Genomic DNA, 25,476 nt, shown 5'->3' on the forward strand with positions numbered 1-25,476 from the left:
TAAGTATGAAAATACCTCTCAAAACACATTATTTTACTTTACTGAAAGTACACACACTAACTCTTTGTGTGACACATGTTTTTGAGCCATGTGTTGTCATGGATAACAGGAGTGTGTAACTAGTATAAAATGGGTCACAAAATGAGCAGAGTGGTGTGTGCAGCAGAGATAATGTTAAGTTGCCTGTCACATACCGGAGATACGCGCACACGCACATACATGCACACACTCACTGAATACCCAAAGGGTGAGTCATATAGTCAAGAAATGCAAATGGGTGGATTAACTCTACTGAATGGATAGCTCAGTCTTGTGAATGGCATGCAGTGCACAAGCAACGTATTTCTGCATGTGTATATATGTATATGTATATGTGTATGTGTCTGTGTATGAGAGCGAGAGAAAGAGAGAGAGTATTTATTATAACATACTAAACCATCATATTGCAAAAACAGCACAGGAATGTCTTAAGGAACACAAAGAACCAAGGAACTGACCCATGCAACATTAACTCCCATATCCAAATCTGATGTGACAACAACAAGCTGCAGCAGAACAAGGAAGGAAACCACATGTGGTGCCAGAAACTTTAAGACTCGTATTCCATATGAAAACCGAAAACCCATATAAGTCAAAAGGGAAAAGGCTGTCTTTCTTGACCTCTGTAAACACATTGCTGCTGAGTTCATTTTTATAGGCATTCCCAAAAGGTTTTCAATGGGAGAAATGTTTTGTCACTGATCCAAGTGACTTCTTCAGTCTCAGCTGACTGCAGGTTTCCCCAATCTTATAAACAGTACATTTGTACAATAACTGAAACCAGCCCACTGAATGAACAATGGGCTGTGAGGTGAATGACCATTGATCAACAACCACTGATCAAAGCCCATTGATCAAGGACCATTGATTATTGATCAAAGACCACTGATCTATAGCCATGAGTCCCATTCACAGAGAGTTGGGGAATGGCTGCAATCACAGCATTGTAAGATGGTGAAAGATATACCCTTAGACCCCCTCCTCGATTCAGAGATGGTCTTTCCCTTTTCATTTAAATGGCTTCCTTGACTCCCCGTTCAAACCACCGTTCCTCCCTGTCCAGGATGTGTACATCGTCATCATTGAAAGAATATCCCCTGGCCTGTAGGTGTAAATAGACTGCGAAGTCCTGGCCTGACGAGGTAGCTCTTCTGTGTTGTGCCATCCACTTAGCCAGAGGTTGTTTGGTTTCCCTGATGTATAAGTCCTGGCAATCCTCCTGGCACTTAACAGCATACACTATGTTACTCTGTTTGTGTGCCATAATTGTGATCCTTGGGGTGGACCAATTTTTGGTGAAGCGTGTTTTGGGGTTTAAAAGCCACAGAGACGCGGTGTTTAGAAAAAATGTCTCAACTGTTCCGATACACCTGACACATATGGGATCACTAAGGGTCTTTGCTTAGGTGTTATAGACATTCATTTTGTGTCATACTGAATAAAAAAAATATCTATTTTGTAAGTCTTGGTACCATGCCATGTTTCAAAAATGAGGATTAGCCATGTTAACTTCTGCTTGCTCACTGGCTATTGGCTCGCCAATCACAAGTCACAATCAGCAAGTGATTTAAAGGTCAGACATCACCCTTCACTTCACAGTCAGATGGTGGCAGCAGAAACGCCCCTCTCCAGGCTTCAAAACATGAGCTTAGAAATCAGTGGGTAATGTTTTATACTATCTATGGCAGGGGTGGGCAATTCCAGGCCCCGAGGGCCGGTGTCCCTGCAGGTTTTAGAGCTCACCTTGGGTCAACACACCTGAATCACATGATTAGTTCGTTACCAGGCCTCTGGAGAACATCAGGACGTGTTGAGGAGATAATTTAGCCATTTAAATCAGCTGTGTTGGTTCAAGGACACATGTAAAACCTGCAGGGACACCGGCCCTCGGTGCCCACCCCTGATCTATGGTTTGCATCCATCTTTTACATTACTGGTACTTGTGGATGCACTTGAGGCAGGATTAATTCTGCTTGCCTCCAATTTCACTGGAATCTGTAGCTCATCTCAATTTCATGGGCATGTCCATGTCCTGTTCTGTGTATAGTTTTGTATACGTACAGTATACTGTGTGTATGTATGTAAGTATACCTTTGTATTGTTAATGGCCAGTCCAATAATCTTTTATTCACCAACAACAAAATAAAATGACTAGTTGGTTAAAATTTGACAGAGAGTCATAAAGACATGCTGTGACAGGACATACTCAAACCTGACCTTTATCCAGGGAGGTAAAATGTAAACTAGGCTGGTGTCGCAGAAATAAGTAAAAACAACAGCCTCTTAATACAGCATTATACAGTGAGGAAGACAAGTATTTGAACACCCTGCGATTTTGCAACTTCTCCCACTTAGAAATCACGGAGGGGTCTGATATTCACATTGTAGGTGCATTCCCTCTGTGAGATACGGTACAGCATCTAAAAAACAATTCAGGAAATCACATTGTATGATTTTTAAAGAATTTATTTGTATTGCACTGCTGCACATAAGTATTTGAACACCTGAAAATCAGTGTTAATATTTGGTACAGAAGCCTTTGTTTGCAATTACAGAGGTTCAAACATTTCCTGTAGTTTTTATATTGCACTGCCGCACATAAGTATATGAACACCTGGCCATCAGCAAGAATTCTTGCTCTCAAAGACCTGTTACTATGCCTTTTAAAAAGTCCACCTCTACTCCACTTATTAATCTAAATTAGTAGCACCTGTCTGAGCTCTTTAAAGACATCTGTCCACCCCACAGTCAGTCAGACTCCAACTACTACCATGGGCAAGACCACAGAGCTGTCAAAAGACATCAGAGACAAAATTGTGGACCTCCACAAGGCTGGAAAGGGCTACGGGGCAATTGCCAAGCAGCTTGGTGAAAATAGATCAGCTGTTGGAGCAATTGTTAGAAAATGGAAGAGGCTAAAGACGACTGTCAGTCTCCCTCGGACTGGGGCTCCATGCAAGATCTCACCTCATGGGGTATCACTGATGATAAGAAAGGTGAGGAATCAGCCCAAAACTACACGGGAGGAGCTGGTCAATGACAAGAAGAGAGCTGGGACCACAGTTTTAAAGGTCACTGTCAGTAGAGCACTATGCCGTCATGGTCTCAAATCATGCATCACACGGAGGGTTCCCCTGCTCAAGTCATCACATGTCCAGGCCCGTCTGAAGTTTGCCAGTGACCATCTGGATGATCCAGAGGAGGTGTGGGAGAAAGTCATGTGGTCAGATGAGATCAAAATAGAACTTTTTGGTCTAAACTTTACTTGCCCTGTTTGGAGGAAAAAGAAGGATGAGTTGCATCCCAAGAACACCATCCCTACTGTGAAGCATGGGGGTGGAAACATCAAGACATAATTGGTCCTAAGATATTATTGTCATTTCAAGAACATTTTTACTGACAGTAATAATGTCATATATAGTTGTGTTGGCTTGAAGACTTATTACATTATTACATAATTACATACATAAGGTATTCTAATTTATACTGTGAAAACATATGAATAGCAAGTAGGCTTAATCACTGACTGTATGATAATAATGTGCAGTATATACTGAAGAGTAAACCACAACTGACAAAAAGAAATTATATCCAACTATAATTATATCATGTCTCTTAATATACCATGTCTTAATGACTATAAAATAACATGAATATTTTAATCCATTCATTTCAGGGTGGCTCAACTTTGGACATTTTTCAGGGGGTTTTTGCCAGTAAAACACTCTCACTTCCACATGAATTAGAATTTAGAATCACATATTAACATAATATCCAAGCTGTGGTTGGAAACCTGGGCATCTTATGCTTTATAATGTAATTTGTTAGATTTTTTTTTTTTTTTTAAAGATGAGCAATAAAGCTAGGTCAATTTGACAAAGGTGAAAGACGATTTTGACTATATTCACATCAGACACATCAAGCCTGAGATGAAAATTTGCTGTTTGACTAAAATCCTACAGGCCAAGAATGACTTCTCAAATTCATTTTAGTGTGATTATGACAAAGTGCAAAACATCAGGATTTTTGTAAGTGCATGTGTGATTCATGACTGTGTTTGTACTGTGGAGGCGCCTCAGGAGACGAGTGTGAAATAGTACCAAAATGAACCATTTAATGCTAGTTTAATTTTAACTTGATTCAGGGCAAAATTACTTGTGATTCCATTAAAAGTTCAAAGCAAACAATTAAAAATATTTTTAACCAAAACTTATACAACTGCATTCCATCTAACTGGTTTCAGGTTTTGAGGTTACATATTTGTAACCCAATACAGAATGACTCAGGAACTTTCCAAACTCACAAAAGAAAAACATCATAGAAAAGCAGCTTTGAACTGTTTGGGAAGCCTAAGGCTGTAGCCTGATTGACTGAAAGTTTGAAAAGACTTGAAGTTGTTGTCATACAAAAAGTTAATTGTAGATTTTTGTTTGGAAAATACAAAGGCAGCCTCTAACTTCAGGCTTTTCCAAACCAAATATCCACCTTACCTTATGAGATTAGGAATGAATGATTGCAGCAATGGGTAATGCCTGTATAAAATGCAAATTTAAAACCAAAAACCAAGTAATTCTTTTTCCAATTCACTGGGAAATTGAAATTGAATTTTTCCTTTTTTGGTTTGTTTAATTTTACTGGACCAGGTTTACAAGTTTATATTTTCCTTAAGAGTGAGCAGAATGAAAACATCTGTATGTGTGTGCGTGTGTGTGTGTGTCTGTGTGTGTGGGGGGGGGGGGGCAATATCTGCAAAGCTTGCAGGAGGTGACAGGCTTTCCAATTAACTCTGTGCTGCGTTGTTGTACAGGCTAATTACTTAACACAATGACCTAAGGACTTTTAGTGTGTAAGTGTGCGCCTGTGTGCGTCTCTTACACAGGAGCATGTCTACTTTTTGTTGTGTGTTCTTGGTGTGAGGCCAGTCAACTGCTTACTTTGGGGGAAATAACTATTTTCTCCCCTGCTGAATTTTTAAGTTTGCCAATTTGAAAAGAAATGAACAGTTGGTAACTTTTATGGTAGTTTATTTACAGAATATCATGAAAAATAGCCCTTTATTGTCATATTACAGCACATGGATATAAAAGATGATTTGCATATGAAATATGTATTTGATAAAGTAATTTTGTAGTTGGTTACCAGGTATGCACACATCTCGGAGGGATGATGTCCCCCTCCTCTAAACCCTTTAGGTTCCTTGGCTGCTGCTTGGCAAATCCAAGGCTCAGCTCCCTCCAGAGACTTTCTATAGGACCGATGTCTGGAGACTCGCTGGGTCACTCCATCCTTGTCACCTACATCCTTGTCCTCCTTCTTTAGCCACTCCTTTGTTGCTTTGGTGGTAAATTTTGTGTCACTGCTATGCTGGTAGACCTATCTTCAGTGTTCTGGCTGAGGGAAGGAGGTTGTCTGAGATTTTAATGGTACAAGGAACTGTTAATTAGTCCTTCGATGTGATGAAGCCTTCCTGTACCCTCAACAAGAAAACAGCGTGAAAGCATAATGTTTCCACCTCTGCACCTGAATTTGGGAATGGTGTTCTTTTCTTCATACTTAGCACTTCTCTTGGTCCAAGCATGGCTGGTTTAGTTGATGCCAAAGAACTTGATTTTGGTTTCAGCTGATCACAGCACTTTCTCCTGAATCTCTGAATTATTTATGTTCACTGGGAAAACATCCTCCTCCCATGAGACAAGGTCTTTCATGGAACGATTGATGGTCATTCTATATTTCTTCCATTTCCAAAAAAATGACACCAACAGTTGTCACCTTCTCACTCAGCTTTTTACTGATGGTCTTGTAGCCCATTCCGGCCTTGTGATACAATCTTATCCATGACATCCTTTGAAAGCTTTATGGTCTTGCCCACAGTGGCGGAGAGATTGGAATGGGAGAAATTGACTCATTGGTCAGGTGTGCTTTATACACATAATGAGGTGGGCTGAGGAGTATCTGTAATTGACTGATTAATTACAATTTGTGTGCCACAGGGCCACACATCCAACCTGTGAGAGCCAGAATTCTAGTTGGGTTGTAGGGGATCAAATGACATACAAATTAATTTATAACCTTTATGTAATTTATTTTTCTTCATTTTCGGTTGATATTTTGTCTCTCCTCACAAAAATGACACTACAATAAATATTGGAAACTGTTCATTGCTATGAAAGTGAGCAACCTTACAAATCTAGCAGGGGATCAAGTAATTATTTACTGTCTTTGAGAAGCAACATACAGTATGTATTTGTGTAAGATTAGGTCATTTTTAAGGTAATATCATATACTCTGATATCTACATCACACCGGATTAGACATCTTGGACAAATATATCTCAGAAATTGCTGATTTCTATTTGGACATATGCACAATTTTACAATTGTTATTGATTTCTTTTCCCCTTTCAGGGATCATTGCCAGCACTTGTTTTTTCCTCTTTATCTTACAGTATTTCTTTCCACGTCAGTATCCCTCTCTCATTCACTCTCTCCACTCATAACTGCTTTGAGGAACTTCCAGCTGGCACTGTGATCGACTCTCCCTCCTGTGGGGATCCCATTAATAAGCTGTGCACTCTTTTTGCTGTCCCGTGGTGATGATGATCACACACCAGGTCTTGGCTCACTTCACCCGCCCCCTTGAAAACTCAACTACTTTTATGCACATGCAATCATACGCTCACAAGAATATAGATTATCACTTTAGCACCTTCCATTCAACCTCACCATTGTGACTGTGAGTTTTTGCCATTTAACTACAGCCTTGTTCCTTCACTTGAATTGAACTCCTGCCGTGTGGTGATTGCTCTGCATCAAGTGGGACGGCATCCAGATTTCCTCTGGTCAGGAATTTTTTGGAACACCATGAAATTTAGAGTGGAGAAAAAAAATCTTATTGAATTATGTCCAGGATATGTGTGTATATGTGTGTGTGTGTGTGTGTGTGTGTGTGTGTGTGTGTGTGTGTGTGTGTGTGTGTGTGTGTGTGTGTTTAATGCAAACTATGAATGAGTCTTCAGGCAGGACCCTTTGTTCCTCCATACTGCTTCTAACGATATATGCTCTGCTCTGAAACAACATGACAGAACATTTATCTGTGTAAGAATGATATATATTCTTATATTGCACACTCTTGACCAATGTTATTTACCAGAGTCCCACACATAAATAGATCTTCTAATTCCCAAAGTTTGGTATGAGAAGGTATGTTATCATCTTCTTTTCCTGTCATACCACAACTTTGCTTGCTAAGTATATGATCGAAAAGGATAATGTAAGCACTTTACTTTCTTTTTATGGCAGCACACTCTGGTGGTCAAATTTGGGAATTTTTATGTGTTTTGTTAACATGGGGCTCCATGTACCAAATTTAGATTTAGTGGATCAGGGTGCTACTGAGATATTTTGACTGTTGCATACAAATGCTTCAAATGTAAAACTGAGGAGTCCATACCTTAATTTTACCACAGGCTTGGCCTAAAGATTATCTGCACGAATTTTGGTTAACAGTGGAACAAAAAGAAAATTTCAAAATTGTGCATATGGTTCAGCACCCTTTGACCCTGTGCTGCAAACCAAAAATACTTGCACAGGAAGCATAGTTAAATATTATGTTAGATGGAATTTAGTTGCAAATGTACCTCAAAATCCATCGGGGTACCAGCCAACAGTGACAGCTGATGGAATATGGTGTCTTTGTATGAATACACAAAACACCCAATGGACTTGTTCTGGTTACACGGGGAAAAACAGAGAATAACAAAAACAGGTGAAAAAATAATAATGGAACTTGGCAGAGGAGGTAGAGAAGCTTCAAGAATGGCATAATGAAAATATGATGAATGTCTTTTTTTGAGGACAAAGCAGAAAGTGGAAGATAAAGAGTGACACACATGAAGAGAGATGGCAAAATCGAGCAAAAGGAAATGTTATAGACTCTGTCATGCCACACATATACAACCATGCAAAAAAGTTCAGTATACTGCTAATTTTATTGTCTGACCATTTATTTCTATTTCATTCATTTACAGTGCACTGGGCACATTTGAATTCATTACAGTGCCCAATTCAGGTTCTGTATGCACTCTCCGAGTCCTCCCAGCTCTATGAGAACCAATTTAAGTTTCATTATTCACTATTCAAGTGTAAGGATTTCATAAAGTGGGGACATTTGAGGAAATAAAAGACAATGTTTCAACGTGGTGGGATTTTTCAAAAAGTGAATACATTTGTTCAGGTGAGCACAAGTTTAGAGGAAGAATAAGCAAATCTGGCTAAATGGGGACATTTTAAGAAATGATCTTCTCTGCCAAGGTGAATTTTCTGAACAGCAATGACATAAGTGATTTATTCTCGAAGGATAATATTTTTCAAAGTGGTGGTACTTTGCACAACAAAGACAACTTTGATTTATCAAGTCCCTTTGTTTTGTTAAGTTTAAGAAATTTTAGGGTTTAAGTGAGAATCAGGTTAATGAATCACTTACTGTTCTCTAACTTTGCCTCTCAGCATCTCTTCCCATTGCCCCTAGTTTTGCTGTTTTCATTTTTCATCTTTCCTTGACTTAATCATTCTCATCTTAGAATCATTAACGTCCAAATTCCATCTATGTCTTTTCACTTGGAGTAACCAACTTCAGTTATGTAGCTGCCTAGTTACATAGTATATGATGGTGGTGCCCTCTTGTGGTAATGTACCTCATCTTCTCTCACCATTACAACAGTTACTACTGCCACAACTCTATATGTTGTTTACTTGTCTTTCTCAGAGGAAAATACAGAAAAAAGAGGTAAGAGACAAAAAAAGAACAGATAGTAAAACAACATTAAAACAATGTTTAAGCATTGCATAAAGTAAATGATAACACATTTTGTCGGAATGCAACTTGTTCAGAATCGACAACTCTCAGATTTTTCAAAAATATTCTGTACTAGCCTGTGTGAAGTGATATGACTTTGAAGTGCATTTGATTTTTATTCTGGTGCTTGTAAATATTGATTAAAGTAAGTGTGTGTGTTGTTGCCTAAAGTCAACACTCACCTTTGGCATTGGAGAAAAATAAAACAAGGTTAAAAGCATTAAAAAATACATTTTACAATTTTCTATATATTTTTAAGTTCAGCAAATCACATGGAAAATGTTTCTCAAAAATATTTCAAGGTTTCAGTCAGAGTCAGTAAGAGCTATACCCCTTTTTTCCTGTAGTTACTTGCAAAACTACTGTGACTATTTCTAGCTGCTCCTCTTTGGGTAATCAGGAATAAACAATTGTTCACTGTGTTTTGTCCAGTACCTTTTTTATCCATATTTCTCTTTGGTTTTTACCCTTTTTTGCTCTTTAGCCTCTTTGAGCTTGGTCCCATAAAAAACTGTTTCATCATCCCTTACTCATGTCTCCCCATTTATTAAATTATTAATGTTTGCCTATTATCCTTTTACACTTGTCTGACTCCACTCTCCAAACACTGCAGCAAAGGCGGTTGCACATTTCCTGCCCTGTTGTATGTTCAGCCCACAGGCCGCTGCTTCACGCAGTTCCCTTTCACTATTTGAATGACTCCCACCTTTTGAACCTGTTGCACTCTGAGCAGTCTTGGCCTCTGTCTCTTGAACCTTTTGTCTCAAGGTGCTATTCAGGGCCAAAACCAAAACACTTAATTATTTTTTCCCATTGCAAAAACAAAACTAGTTTTAACCTTTAAAATTTACTCATCAAACTTTGCACCTCATTATCATTTTTTTTCCAGAGTTGTGTATACTTGTTTCCTAAAATACATGGCATGCTTCAATTTGCTTGATTAAAAGTCGAGTAGAAACATTTTAATTAATGATACAAGTATGAAGGTATGAAAATAAAAGGTATGAAAATTACTACTTCAGAATTTTGTTACGGATAAACGGTGGCAAGGGTAACAGAATTACTCTTTTTTTGCATTTTCTTTTATGGGATTATCAAGTTGAGAAGTTGTCTGTTACATTTCACAAAAACTATTTCATGTTTAACAGTATAAGCCTTATCTACTGAATCCAGATTCTCACAACTGCACCTCACATTGCAACTGCCTTCAAATATCCTCTACTATGACAATACACTCCTCCAGCTAGTAATCTATGTGGACTGGTACATTCATAGCATGCTGAGAGATTTTTTTGTTTTCTTTCTTTCTTTTTGAAAACCCAGAGCATTGTTACCGTCCAGCCATGTTCAACGCTTGTTGCTTATGAACAGAAGCCCAATTAGCCACCCCATGAACCCTGACCGTGCTGAAAAAACAAAACAAAACAAAAAATAAAGCAAAAAAACTGTGTAAACAATCAGAACCACTGTGATAACTATACAGAAAAGCAAACATTTATAGAAAGCACACACTCATTCTCCAACCCACTTTCCACAGTATAAAGAAATGGGGCTCCCTGGGGATAGATGGAGAGCCTGGCAACCACTACTCAGTCCACCTGAGACCAAACGCACAGCTGTTTACGGCAGCTTTCACTGATGGTCGAGAGCTTTAAACACAAACATGCACATGGACGCTATAAATACAAAAATATCAAAGCAAAGTTGGAAGCAATTCAACAATGCCAACATATTTGACTACTGGATTAAACACATCACCATCATTCTGACATAATTATACCTCATTAGATAATAATAAGAAGATAATGTCTCCTCCAAATGTTGAACACAAATGTTAAGACATAGCGAGGAGTATGTCTGCAATGAAAAATACAACCCCCCCCCCCCAAAAAAAAAACAAATACAGATTTCCATATTTGCAATATTGTAAGTTATTCTTAACTTAAATTATCCTTATTTTAAGTGTAAGAGCACTTGACCAGCACAACCCAAAGAAAAGTGGAATAGCTTCAGCAGTAAAGTTTCTTTTCCTGTATCAGTAGAACACAGACTGTGATCGAAGAGATACTTGGGGAGTGGATTTGTGACTGAAATTCAATGAACTCAGCAGACCTGAAAAAATGTCTTTCAGTAGTCATTTGTTCTCTGCTGCAAGATAGCTTGCTGTTTTATCAGAACAGGCTTTGTATGGGGATACTGTGACATATTTCTGATTGAGCTTTGCCTGTATTTTGACTTTTAAAAATCTAAGAAACCAAATATTATTAATGTCAATATAATATCATTTACATTGAAACTAATTTGAAAATAAGCAAAAGCTTTGAAAACAGGTGGAATCCTTCAAGCAGATACCATTTTTCAGTAAGAATCACCTCATTATATCCAAGGATGAGATTATCTCACATCACATTTTTCAGTGAGCTAACTGAAAACGCATTCTTAAGACTGCAGTTTCAGTTCCTTGATTCCAAACCTGTGCTAATCAACTGAGTTAACATCGACCAGTCTAACATGATTAGTTTTTTAACCCAGCTTGGAGCCAGTTATCACAATTCAAATAATAAGAATATTTTGTAGTGTTTCCTGGACATTACAAAATAAAAACCTCTTTCTCATGTAAAGTAATTTTATATGTGTAGTCATTTGTAGTTTTCTTGTATTCAATTTCGATTAGGAATTTTCAGTAAACATCTCCAAATAATGTAATTCAGATGGTCTTGCTGAATATCTGCACCAGGCTTCAAGCTTGCTGCCTCACTCTACTTCCTTTTCTAGACTACTTAAAGAGGCCCTTCCTGACCACAGCTAGCACACTCGGTTGGTGTATTGAGTAGTACAAGGCTTTTTAATCATATGTTTGGATAATAGATACACAGGACAATACTAGACAAGACCTATGATGCACTGGTGCATCTTTTGTGTTTGTTTGTTTTGACTGAAAGACATGGATACAAGAATTTGGGACTGGCTTTTTTGAAAATGTGTAGGATTTTCCTTTTCGGGATCTAACATTTTTAGGTTTGACTTCTTGAGTGTGCAACATTTTTCACCACTAGATGTCAGTAGATTGCAGTCAGTTGAGTTCTGTTTTCTTATCCCTCCAAGTTCAAGTTTATAATTCTAGCTACTGTGGCTGCTATACGACAAACACACTTTAGTCACCCAAGAGAGATCAAAAACGTTAAATTTAGACTGTACTGAATAACAGGCCAGACACCACGTTTCTGTTTACAATTTTGACTGAATATGGATCGCTCTGGAGTTTTTTTTTCTTATCTGTGGAAGGCTGTAAGCTGTTAATGCTAGGTAAGAAGCATCCACCTTTATTTACTCCAGAAGATGCTGTAAGACCTTGTGAAAGGAGTGCGATATAGGTCAGTGAGTGTGGGAAACTCACTTCTGACTGATAATAGCCATACTGAGGTGAGTTGTTGAGGATATGCTTAACTGTGGTTAGCTCTGCTGTGTCTGTCACTGTTAGCTGCTGTTAGCCTCTGTTAGCTGCTGTTCGGTGTTGTTAGTGAAACTGTCTTTGAAATGGACTTAACTTTGTTGGACTCTAAGTCTTAGTGAATAAACTCTCATATGATATGATAATGTAATCACACTGTTTGTCAGAGGGGAAGTGTGATTTTTTTTTTTGGACAGTCGAGGTTAACGTTAGCTGGCATAATGCTAGCCGATAACCAGCTGTTGTCATTTAGCCAGCTTTGTTAGCTGTCCAGAGATGGGAGGGTCGCATATTTAATTGGCTGACAATAAGTAATTGCAAAAATATTGGTAAAAAAATTAGCATGTTTTTGGTCACATTTCTAGACAGGGGTCAGTACACAATAAAAACACTATGTCTTCTACGTGTCTTTTCTCAGTAGTCCAGACTCAAAAATTTTTTGAATTTTTCTAGAGAAACCTTTTGAATACAAGCATGCTCACGCACACAGGTGTGTACACGGGTGCTCACAGACACAAACTATATCTTTCTTGGCTGCTACCTCAAAGCACATTGTGCGCTGTCGGTCTTGGGTGCTGCACAATACCATTCAATATTTAGTATTTACTGTTACTTAAACTTATCTAGGTTATTGCTGTTGTGTTATGTTTATTGTGGTGGTCTATTTTTGCTTGTTTTCTTTTGTTTTTTCCTTTCAACAGGTGATCCAGCTGATTCTTTTAGTGTCTTCTCTCACTGTCCCTCTTCCTCTCTGTTTTTCTTTCCCTCCCTTTCTTTCTTTCTTTCTTTCTTTCTCTTTCTTTCTTTCTTTCTTTCTTTCTTTCTTTCTTTCTCCCTTTCCTATCCCTCAGTCATGTCTGTCCTGTCTGTATTAACTTAAAATAAAATAAAATAAAATAAATAATAATAACAAAGGTCAATCAAATGGACCAATACGGCAAAACTGTGATGATCCACTTGGTAAAGTAAATTCGTTGGGCATCTTTCTTGGCCTCCAGACAGTAATTCTGATTGCTAAAGAACCAAACAGGACAGGCAAAAAATAAATAAATAAATAAAAATTTTGAGATTATGCCCGCACTATAATTTGCCTAAGTTAGTAAATCTGACCTTCATTTGCATATGGCAGTTGGCATCAAGACTACAGTTTTAGCAAATAGCACATTAAAACCCTAGATAAAACTGCTCAAGCTGAATGATCAGCCAGAAATCCAACCAGTCATCTGGTACCAGACCATGGTTCAGGCTAGTGAGCATTTTTGACTCCCCTCTCTGAAATTAGTTAATGCAGGGTTATAATTAGGGTTTATCAACACAGTGACTGTTCAGGTTATTACACAGTATGCCTGGTACAGGGATGAGTGACACCAAGGAAATGCTGACATGATAAACTGATGGATACTTTATTCATAGCATACTTCATTAAGGCTTCTCTTTGTGATTTCTTACCCTAGGTCCATTGCTGCCCTCTTCCTACTCTACTGTCCTTTTGCTACCTCCTTGCAACAGCTAAAAACAGCAATAATGCACATAGCATAATGCATCCTTCTAAAACAACAGCCTGTTCTTATCTTAATTTATTCCCTGAGGATGGAAGAATTTAACTTGTTCTCTTGAACACACACACACACACACACACACACACACACACACCTCATTAACCTGGAGAGAAGCTCTTAGTGCACAGGAAGCTTTCCACTCCATTAGCCAGTGTCATTATTGCAGGTACTTGTACTGTAAATGGGAATATATCTGTGCTTTCTGCCACATAATGGAAACAGGTATGACCATTGACATAAGATATATGAATAGCTGAAAAATGTATAATAGATAATTGTGTACAGCAATAAATCTTTGTACAACAAATCTCCCAGCAGTTGATTCTGTCGCAGTCACTGCCTGTATGAAAAAAAACACAACCAGGAAAAAAACACTTGTATTTCCAGAGGACTGCAATAGACAATGGTAAATTCAACACCAAAGCAAATGCTCCAATTGAACAATCACATTGGTTGCTTGTTCCCACATCTCAAGTGATTCACATAAGAATTTGTTAAACAATTGAGGTGCACATTAGAATGCACTGAACCTGGGGGTTTGGCACAAATACAAAAAGCTCAATTCAATCAGGAGATTGGAGTTTAAACACTGTTTAAACAGTGCTAAAACTGCCAAAACAACCCTGACCCATAGATGCATGGTGTCCATTAGAATGCTGAAGGTGTGCTGTGGTTTCTGGCTCCAAGATGTAAGGGACAGATCCTTTAAGACCTGTAAGTTGTGAGGTGGACCTCCATGGATTGGACTTCCTTGTCCACCCAACAGATGCTGGATTGAATTGAGATCTGGGGAATTTGGAGGTCTTAAACTCATTGTTGTGCTTCTCAAACCATTCCTAACCAGTTTTACTCTGTGACAAAGAGTATTATCCTGGGCAAAAAGTCCACAGCCACAGGGGATCAGTGTTTCCATGAAAGAGCATACATGGTCTGCAACAGTGCTTATGTAGGTGGTATATGGTAACATCTACATGGCAGGCAGGACCCAAGGCAGATGCTCAAAGCATCAAACTGCCTAAGCCGGCTTGCCTTCTTCCCATAGTGTATCCTGGTGCCGAGTGTTCCTCGGGTAAGTGATCTACACAATCCTGGCCACCCATGTGATGTAAAAGAAAGCATGATTTGACAGACTGGGCCACCTTCTTCTATTGTTCCAGAGCTCAGTTCTCTTGCACTAATGCCCATTGTTGGCAATTTTGGTGGTGGACAGGTGTCAGCTTGGGTACCCTAACTGATCTATGTAGCCCCATACGCAACAAACTATGATGTGTATTCTGACACCTTTCTATCAGAATCAGCATTAATTTTTTCTGCAATTTAAAAAAGCTGTTCGATAAGACCACACGGCTCAGCCTTCATTCCCCAGGCACATGACTGAGCCATGGGCATTCATGACCCTGTCCCTGGTTCACAACTGTTTCCTTGGACCACTTTTGAAAGATGCTGACTGCTGGAGATCGGAAACACCTTGCAAGAGCTGCAATTTTGGAGCTGCTCTAACCCAGTCACTAGCCATTATAATTTGTCAAAATCACTCAAATCTTCACGCTTGTCCATTTTTCTTCTAACACATCAACTTTGAGGACAAACTGTTCCATCCATCCATCCATCCATCCTTTTCTGCTTATCCGTGCAGGGGCAGCAGCCTAAGCAGAGAAGCCCAGACCTCCCTCTCCACAGCCACCCTTCATAGGAAGCTCATTTCCGCCGCTTGTATCCGCAATGTTCTTCTTTCGGTCACTACCCACAGCTGGTGACCATAGGTGAGGGTAGGGACGTAGATCGACTGGTAAATTGAGAGCTTCGCTTTTACGCTCAGCTCTCTCTTTACCATGACGGACCAGTATAGTGTCCGCATCACTGCAGCCGCAGCGCCAATGCATCTGTCGATCTCCGGCTTCCTTCTCCCGTCACTCATGAACAACACCCTGAGATACTTAAACTCCTCCACTTGGGGCAGGAACTCTTCCCCGACCCGGAGGATGGCCGCAGATTTGGAGGTGTTGATCCTCAGTCCCACCACTTCACACTCGGGTGCAAACCGTTCCAGTGCGAGCTGGAGGCCACCACCCGATGAAGCCAACAGCACCACATCATCTGCGAAAAGCAGGGATGAGATTCTGAGACCACCTAAGTGAAAGCCTTCTGCCACTTGGCTATGCTAGAAATTCTGTCCATAAAAATTATGAACAGAATCAGTGACAAAAGGACAACCCCATCACCCACCGGGAAGGAGTCCGACTTATTGCCGGCTATGCGGACCAAGCTCTTGCAACGGTTGTATAGGGATCGAATGGCCCGTAGCAGTGGGCCAGACACCCCATACTCCCGCAGCACCTCCCACAGGACACCCCAAGGGACACGGTCAAATGCCTTCTCCAAGTCCACAAAACACATGTAGACTGGTTGGGCAAACTCCCATGCGCCCTCAAGTATCCTCGAGAGGATAAAGAGCTGGTCCACTGTTCCGTGACCAGGACGAAAACCAAAACCAAACTGTTCCCTTGACCCCTAATGAATGCCACCCACTAACAGATGCAATGGTGAAGAGGTAATCAGTGTTATTCACTTCAGCTGTTAGTTATGGTAATGTTGTTTGATTGGCGGATATATGTACATTTTATATTCTTTCTGTAGAAAAATAGAAGTGCTTTATAACAAATAAGGCATATTATTGTAGGCAGCCATTTTAACTTGTTTCATCAATTTAACAGCCAGTTCTGAAAAAAAAAAATCCATTGTTGTGTCGGTACTGTGTTTCCTTAAATGCTTTGACAATGTTTGATTAAACTATTACATTGTGTGGTTTTCAACCTGGTCATAAGATACTGGACAATCTCTTTATCCTCTTGATATTGGAGGATGAATGGCAGTTTGCCCAACTAGTGTACATGTGTTTAGTAGAGTTAGAGAAGGAATTCCACTATGTCTCTCAGGGTTTGTGGGGGGTATGCTTTGGGAGTATGGGGTATCAGCTCCATTCTAATGGACTTTTCAGTAGCTGTACAACAGTAGTAAGATTTTAGTTTGGATTTCCAGAAATATGTTAGACTAATTTCTGGTGCATGTTGGACTCCACCAGAGCTGCCCTTTGTCACTGATTCTGTTAATAATTTAAAGTTCTCAGAGTCTATAGTCCCTTTTTTTGCAGGTGATGTGGTTGACATGACAGACGCCAAATTACACTGCCGTTGTTTGCAGCTGAGTCTAAGAGGCCTGTAATGAAAGCTGTTGATCAGTAGAAGCTTTTGATTTATTGGTCTGTCCACATTACCATCCAAATCTATGGCAATTAATTCTGGGTACAGGGGTGAATTGTTGACCATTGCAGGAAATGTAATTTTTGTGCAAGAATCATCAATTTCATGTTTGAAGAAGAATCATTTTTCATATCAGCACAGCAACTCCATTTGTCAGTGCCCCCAAACTGTTTCAAGTCAGAGTTACACAATATGTGTATTTTGATCTGATAGCTTTGTTGTTATGGATGAAATTGAAGGACACACATACAAACAATTCATTGCTGGTTAGTCACAGGAAATTAAACGGTCTCCTGTGTCCACCAGTTTGCCCCAGCCTTCTCCCTCGGCTGGCTTTGAGGCTTCATAACAAATTATTACAGCAGCTGTTTACAAACAATCTGGACATTTCCACTAGATCTGTTGGGACACTATTCAAAATCATTCTACTTCAGATCTGACACAAACAAGGCAGAGAGGAAGAACAATTAATTCCAGAGACTAAGAACAGGTCAGTCCCAAAATAAAACAGGAAGTAACAACACAGAGAAAACACCTAACACAAGGACCTAACAATGATACTAAATTAACTCAAAATGCTTGATTACTATACATAATTAGACTCAGCCTCGAACAGATTACAAATGAAGAGTAACCTAAGAAAAAACATAGAATGCTGAATAGTGAACTGAGTTATAAAATCAACAATTCAAAAACTAGAGCTCAAAGACCAGATCAAGGCATGTCTTTGTTAATGATGAGTGGAAATTCACGTTATAAGATATATTATTGTAAAAGAAGTAGTATTATTTCTCTGTTTCTCGCTCCTTTATCCCTGCATTCATACATCTATATCTCTCCCACACAGAAATACAATGTGTCACACACGTTTTCTTATCATGGTTTTGTTGAAATGAACTTATTGGTTGGGCAAAATCAATAAGAGCTTTCTTTTACTCTCCCCAGCCTTCTTTCCTCTCAATTTCCTCACAATGTACATTTCCATAACCCGTCCTTCCAGCCCCCCCCCCACACACACTCTCTCTCAGAGAGTTCATTCACAAAAGCAGTCAGTGGGCTCATTCAGAGGCCAAAGCAATGTCCAGGTACTCAATCTCTGTCAGTGATAGCGACAGGGCTTGGAAACTGTTGAAGCAGTCTGGAGCCAGTAGAAATACACTGCTCAGACTGTCATTTGGAAGCTACATTGGAGACTGAAAAGACAAACAAAACTCTACAAAAGTCTTGTGCATATATTTAACAAAAATTAAATTCAAATCTGGTGGTTCATTCTAATTTCCCATTACCCTTCTCACTAGTCTCCATTTCAAAAATATTGCAATTGTTTTTCACGAGTTGTTTTAATGTGTCTTTAGGTGTCTCTTGTGGTCTGACTTTGGGTTTCTTTGTTAACACAAAACTGCAGTTATTGTTATTACTCTATTAATTTGCCCTAAAGGAACACAAATATGCAAACACATTACATAGTATTCAGAAGCTGACTACTGTCTTGTTTATTTCCTGATGTGTTGCATAATTTCCTTATGGTGTTATTTTGTGCCTTCAGTTCTCGGCTTCACTTCCAGATATGCCTGGGTTCATTCAGTTGATCCTGTTTTGTGTTCCTATTCTGTTTCTCCAGTCTTTTCTCTGTATTTGCCTTTTTTCTGTCTTATTGCCCGTTTTAGTTGTTTCAAGTTAATCTTGTCTCCCCATTCAATTGTGTCTCTCTTCTGTTTTATTTTACTGATGATTGTTCCCTTTTTTATGTGGAGTTTTTCTTCTCTCTTTGTGTTAGTTGTCTTCAGTTGTGTTCCCACATGTTACCGCTGCCCTCATTATCTTGTTTGTGTATATTTGGTCTTACTCTCCCCTTTTCCTTTGTCATGGCATCCCTCATTGCTGTGTGTCACCTTTCCCCATGTTTTATAAGATTTCTGGTATTCAGATTCCCTGCTCCAAAAAGGTTTTGGACTTTCTGTATTCTCTTTGAGCTGACAGTGTTAAAGCTGAATTTTTAGTCTATGTCCTTTCTACTGAGTCCTGGATTTATTTTCAAATCCACAAGATACACAACCAAACCATGACAGAACGCAATAAACCACTACACTAAGCTATGAGGAAAATCCAAGGAAGATCAGAACTCAGGAACTGTGTTTCTTTGTAGTTGATTGTATTCTTTGCATGTGATCACTGTTCAGATTTTCAAGCTCTTTAAACACAAGTAGGCTATATAACATCTATATAGCACAATATCCTAGAAATAATAATAATGATGATAAGAATATATAAGAAAAAGATAAATGTAGGGCATTTTGCCTCCAAATGTAGTCTACAGAAACAGGTTTTATTAAGTGGAAAACACAATAGCAGTATAATGGCAAAGAGTAACATGTTATGGGCCAAAATGATTGAAAACGTTTTGACTGCAGAAAAATAAAACAATAAAATGATGGATGGAACAAAAGAAAGTTCAACTTTTCAATTGCAAAATCCTTTGCCTTTGTATTTGCTACAGACTGAGCTGAGGGTATAGAAGCTCCTCTGCCTATTTTAGTTTGGGCCCCAGGGACGGAAAAAGTAAAAACAATTTCTTTGACCATGGAAAGCAATTTCATTTTTCGCCCCCCTCAGAAATAAAAGTGATGAATAATATGTAGCAGACCTGAAAATTACTTAAAAAAAAAAAATCTGTGTTTAAGATTTACAGTTAATACACATCACTTCACAGGGAAAAAAAAAGTTGTCAACCTTTTCATTACTGTGACTGTGCTGGATTGAACACAGCCCAGTGTAGGATATCTTATACAATGTCCTTTTAGGGTTTGGGTCACCAAGTACAGGTTTTGTACCGATTCATAGTGTATAACTCTCTCGTGCTCTCTTCCTGCCTAGACTAGTAAGAGGGTGAATGGTGGAATGGTGGTCCGGCAGAAAAATCACAGTTCACGTCTTTTATTTGTTTGTTTTTTCGCAGGATGATTTTTCTTTTGTTTATTTTAATGTCATGAAGATTAAAAACTATTTGTCTAAGTTGGGAAATAAATGAGTTGGTTAAATTTAGAGAAGATCATAGAATAAGTTAATATATGGTTCTTCAAAGCATTAAACCTGCTTTTTGAAAAATTATGCTTACCCATGCATTTAAATGTGGTGCCAGGAGGGTTGTTTAAAAGCATCCATATGTGATGAGTTTGGAATGAGAGCTATCTTGCTGTTGCCTAAACTCTGTGTGTCAAGGAATAGATGCCAAAGGACACTTTGTGCATATCTGTGAGCCTCAGCACCTTTGACAAAACAGCAATATGCCCTGGGAATGAGAACTGGTTGGTACAGCAAAGCAGAGCAGGTACAGCTGAGCTGTGGAGGTTAGCTCTCAGCAAGATGGGTACCATTTAATTTTGTTATAGTTCACTATTTAAAATAATTTCTTTGTCTTTAGAATTGTTGCCAATAAAGTATTGAAATGTAGCCCTGCATTGCGGATAAATGGGTAAAAGTTTGTTTTTAGCTGAATTAATAATGTATTTAAAAACAAAGAACCAGTACTAATTTGTGCAAGAAAGATAACAAACCCCATGGGACATTTTACAGACTCAGCACAAAAACAAACAGGAGGAATATACAACAAACAAACGACAAAACCTCAAGGTAAGGAGCAACTGAAGAAATAACAGAGGTTAACGCTGCTGCCTCATGAAAAGAAGTTTGGAGGTTTGGACCTGATTGGGGTGTTTCCGTGTGGGATTTCTTGGGGCAATAGGTTTTCCTCTGACAGTCCAAAGACATGAATTTTAGGTTAATTGATCCTAGTCATGACTGAGTACTTTGCTAGACCTGTGATAGACTAGTAACCTGCCAAGATGTAGGCCTCCACTTGTACAATTGATGGACGAATGAATTTGACACACAGTTGATGTACTTTATGTAATATGAAATGAAATATAGAAATACGACTATATACTGCAGTGGAAATATAAATTAAATGGAGCAGCTCTCATGGAAGAAAATAATTTGTAGATAGAATTGTACTATGGTGAGAGACACAGAAGATTTGTGGAGAACGTATCAGATAATGGACACCCTACACAGGGTCAATGGAAAAATGTTAATACCACTGAATGGTCATTGTCGCAAAATGACTTATGTTAATCTATTTCCTGTTTCCCGTGGCTTGTGCACATGTAGTGAAATTTATCTTGAACCTTGAGGACCTGAATGCTGAACTGAACTCAGGCAGGAAGTGCCAAAAACAACACTAGCCTGTCTCCCTGTTACTCGACTGATTGACAGAGCAGTGTGGCCTGGCTCACCCACTCCCCACATGTTGTTTCATACCTGATGAAGCAGAGACAGCCTTATCAATCACACTCTCTGGAGAAATGTGAATATAAATAACCCACTGTGGCTACTTCCCACCGCATATTTAATTACAGACCAGGCTTTAAATATAATTACCAAAAGTATTACTTTGCACACAGTATATTTGTGTTTGTGATACATTTGATAGCTGAAACGTGAGGGCACCGAAAACAGAGAAAACTGTTGGATGTCCGTGCTCTCTGCACACCTCTTTTTGAAATGTGTGTAAAATAAAAAAAATTAATTACACTATTTCAGTAATTAGCCATGAGAAGTGGTTTCCTTAGTTAGACCTCGTTAGTTAGTCAGAAGCCAATTCTCAGCATGACAAAATTCAGAGGGTATAACAGATTTTCAGCCATCAAACTAAAACCAATAACACAGTTAAAGCAACAGCAGCTTATCAGCTCAGTGACACATAAAAAGAAAGTTTTGCTCCACTGACTCCATTATGGCCTATATCTCACAAAGACACACTCAGCAAAAACCCAGAAACAAGGAGTAAAGTTAAAAATTACACCTCTTACAGTCACATAAGGGGATCAGTAACAAAAGCATATTTCATAAGTCATTTTAGAAATGAAATCTCTGCAGTGTTTTATCCACCAACACTTCAAGCTCATAACAACCTGGGTATGGCACAAACAAATTAAAATCCCTGCCAAGATAAAGTAGCAAGATGAGTTTTAAATGAGTTTTATATTACCTTTTTTTCCCCGTCCAATAATAGGGAAGATTTATTGTATATTACTGTGACTAAAATTTGAACATATGGATGGAATGAAAGTTGGAAATAATGAAATAAAACGGAAAATGTTCAGACATGTTGAATCCAATTCTTTTAATCAACAATCCACAATTTTATTTGTGTCACTAAAGTGGTAGCCCTCTAAACTGCCTGGCTTTCCAAAACGACATTGGCTGAAATATTCCCATATTTGGTTAAACTGTGTTGTTACTTGCGTTTTTAGATAGATAGATGAGGCTGAGAGTAAAGCGAAGCATGGGAACATACTACAATCCAAGTTTTTCTTCTAAAAAAGGTTAAAAAATTCTCATTTTCATATGTCAGCAAGGCTGTAAAGAACACGGGAGTGAGAGGCAGGCTGATCTGTGGGAGTAAGGCAGGGTGGTGGGCTTAGGGAGAGAGATAAAGAAAGGGTGGGAGTCGGTTTGAGAAAACAAGAGTAAAAAGAGGGAGAGTGAAGAAGGGAGTGTAGCATAAAAATCAATTTGTATAAGAAGCTCTATTTTTGCTGCAGTCTTAATCACTGTTTCATTCAGCACGGGCACACACACACAAAACACACCAGGGAATTTTAATTACATCCTGTTCTGTGAAGAAGCTCTCAGTCGTTGAACCATTTACCAAACCCACCAACAGTACTGAGCACCAGGGACCTATACTTATGACTCATGAATGTTAGTGTATATAGACGATGGGGGACAACTTCTTTGTGTATATGAGTAAAAGAGAAAACTGATTATACGCAATCATATATTTTACACATATACACATTTTTATACACAATTTTGAGTGTTTGTATGTATCAATATTGATATTGTTACAAAATTAATGTAATAATTGAATGTTTTATATTTTATATTATTATAAATAAATTACATAATTTAGGTGCCAGGTGCTTTAATTAAATTGCATACATATCTATTAAAAAAATCCATATCCATACAGACTTGATTAACTTTATTTTGATAAATCGCTTTGATTATTCATTTTCTGCCACTTGATTAATTTACTACTCATTTCAGCACTAATCTATATTAAACAGGCCCGTTAGCTGTAGAACTACTGTATACAAAATGCTTATGTGCTTTTAAATGTATGTGTGCATGTGTTTCTTGTGTATTTCCAGCAGCTATGCTTGAAGCAGATTGAATCAGAGCACTTAAAGATTCCCCAGAGACAAACAGACAACAGTTACACCGTGCTGCTCCATTCAGCTCAATGAACACTTCTGCTGCTGCTGCTGCTGCCACTTTCTTTCTGCTCATACTGTATCTCTATTCTCTCACTGTGATGTACGGTGCAGCCCTGGGTGCTGCCACAAACAGACAGTGCTTTATTGAAGGAGGTACCAGGCCAGGTTAAAAAGAGCACCACTCAAGTGCCTACAGCAGCCCTTGTTTCTAAGATTTCTTTTGCCTACGTGGTTCTGACTTTGCAGCAATTACATCTTTCACTCCCTTTCTCCATCCCTTCATCAAGCCTTCTGACTTCTCTGATCTCTTTTTTTCACAAGTATACAAGCATAGGCTGTTTTCATTTCCTTTCCCTTCACCCTTGTCCCCCCTCTGTTGCCCTTCATCTGCCCCCTTTATGTATTGTTCTTCTTTTCTCTTTACTTCTTCTCTCACCAGCTTCACTCTCTACTCTAATTTCCTCTACCGTGTTGTCACATTTTAATTTTCTGCTAACAAATCCTTCCTCCCTCTTTAGCTAAACAACTACTTACTTTTTCATTCATTTACTCACTTCATTTTCCCCCTTGTTCTTACAATTTTTCATCTCTAGTTCCAAATTCTTCATCCTCTCATCCTGGATAGCATTAACAGACAACACCAAACTTAATTTAACCTTAAATACAGTTGGTCCTTTTTCCACCCTCTGTGTTTGTAGCACTGTAACCCAGTATATCTGCATGCTTTCCTTACAACTTTTTACCTGTTTCCTTTTCCTTTCCTATCAGCAACAGTAAAACACTACAAAATGCTATTTAATAATTCAACAAACAGACAAGCTTACAGACTGACTGAAACAGTCTTGTGAGGACCTAACATCAAGGGAAACATCTGGATTTCCATTCTATAAATTATGCTTTAATAATGAAAAACAACGCTGACAATATGACTGGCTAGTCATAAAAAAAACATCAGGTAGCCTAACAACTGAAAGATAAGTCTCATCTATGGAACAGGATTGGCTTAAGACAACAGCTCCACAACTTCTTTTTTCCTATGCAGCCGTCCAAAAGGAAAGTTGTCTAAATTCAAAAACCTAAATCTTCTGTGTTAGCTGACAGTCAGTCTGACAGCTGAAAGACCAGGACTGATATCATAGTGCCCATGTTCTCACCCCTTCTTCTGTTTTAATCATCAGTACAAAACATAGTTGTGGCAGAAAACTTCTGGGAATTTAAATTAACTATAAATTCCAAGGAACATTTTTCATGAATGGTTAATCATTATAAGTATATCATTATAATAACAGCAGGGAAATTCAGCTTTTTGAATTGCATTACTCTCCAATACGCTAGTCTTAAAAACACTGCTAGCAAGAAAACAAATCTGCGATCTGTGACCTAACAGTAGAAACTGTCATAAGCGCAAATGTGCCTCGCATCAGTACAAAAACATGATTGGTTCCTATATTTAGATGACTTGGGTATTATAAAAAAAGATTACTGTCCAGGTATAGGACATCTTTGGTGCAGATATCTACTCAGAGTTCCTAAAGCCACAGATCTCTCTTTTGTAAGATCTCTATCGTGCCAAGCTGCATTTTACCATCTAGACAGTGCAAAATATTTTAGTAGATTCAAAAGCTCCTTTTAACACTGTAAGGCATGTAATTTATGTTCCATTTGTTGTTCTTTATCCAAAATATGAAACAGTGGGAACAAACTTCTAGCTGTGCTTCAGCCTTAACAACTGAAAAAACAAGAAACCACAATGAAACACAACAGGGACGATTGCTAACATCTATCATTAATTATTCATTGAATTTACATCAACGTGCAGATTGCCTGATGGGAACCAACACAAACTGTTACACCTTTGCGTCTTTCAAATATTGGCATTCATGAAGGCGATGGAGCGTACGGCTCATCGCTCAGAGTATCCATAATTTATGAAACAATTTCTATGTCTACATCAGACTCCTTATCCCTACTTGTTCATTCAACAAAAAGGTGGGAAACGTAAGATTACAAACATACTCTAATAGGATTTAATG

Source organism: Oreochromis aureus, linkage group 5 (assembly GCF_013358895.1).
Source record: "Oreochromis aureus strain Israel breed Guangdong linkage group 5, ZZ_aureus, whole genome shotgun sequence".
NCBI classification, from domain to species: Eukaryota; Metazoa; Chordata; class Actinopteri; order Cichliformes; family Cichlidae; genus Oreochromis; species Oreochromis aureus.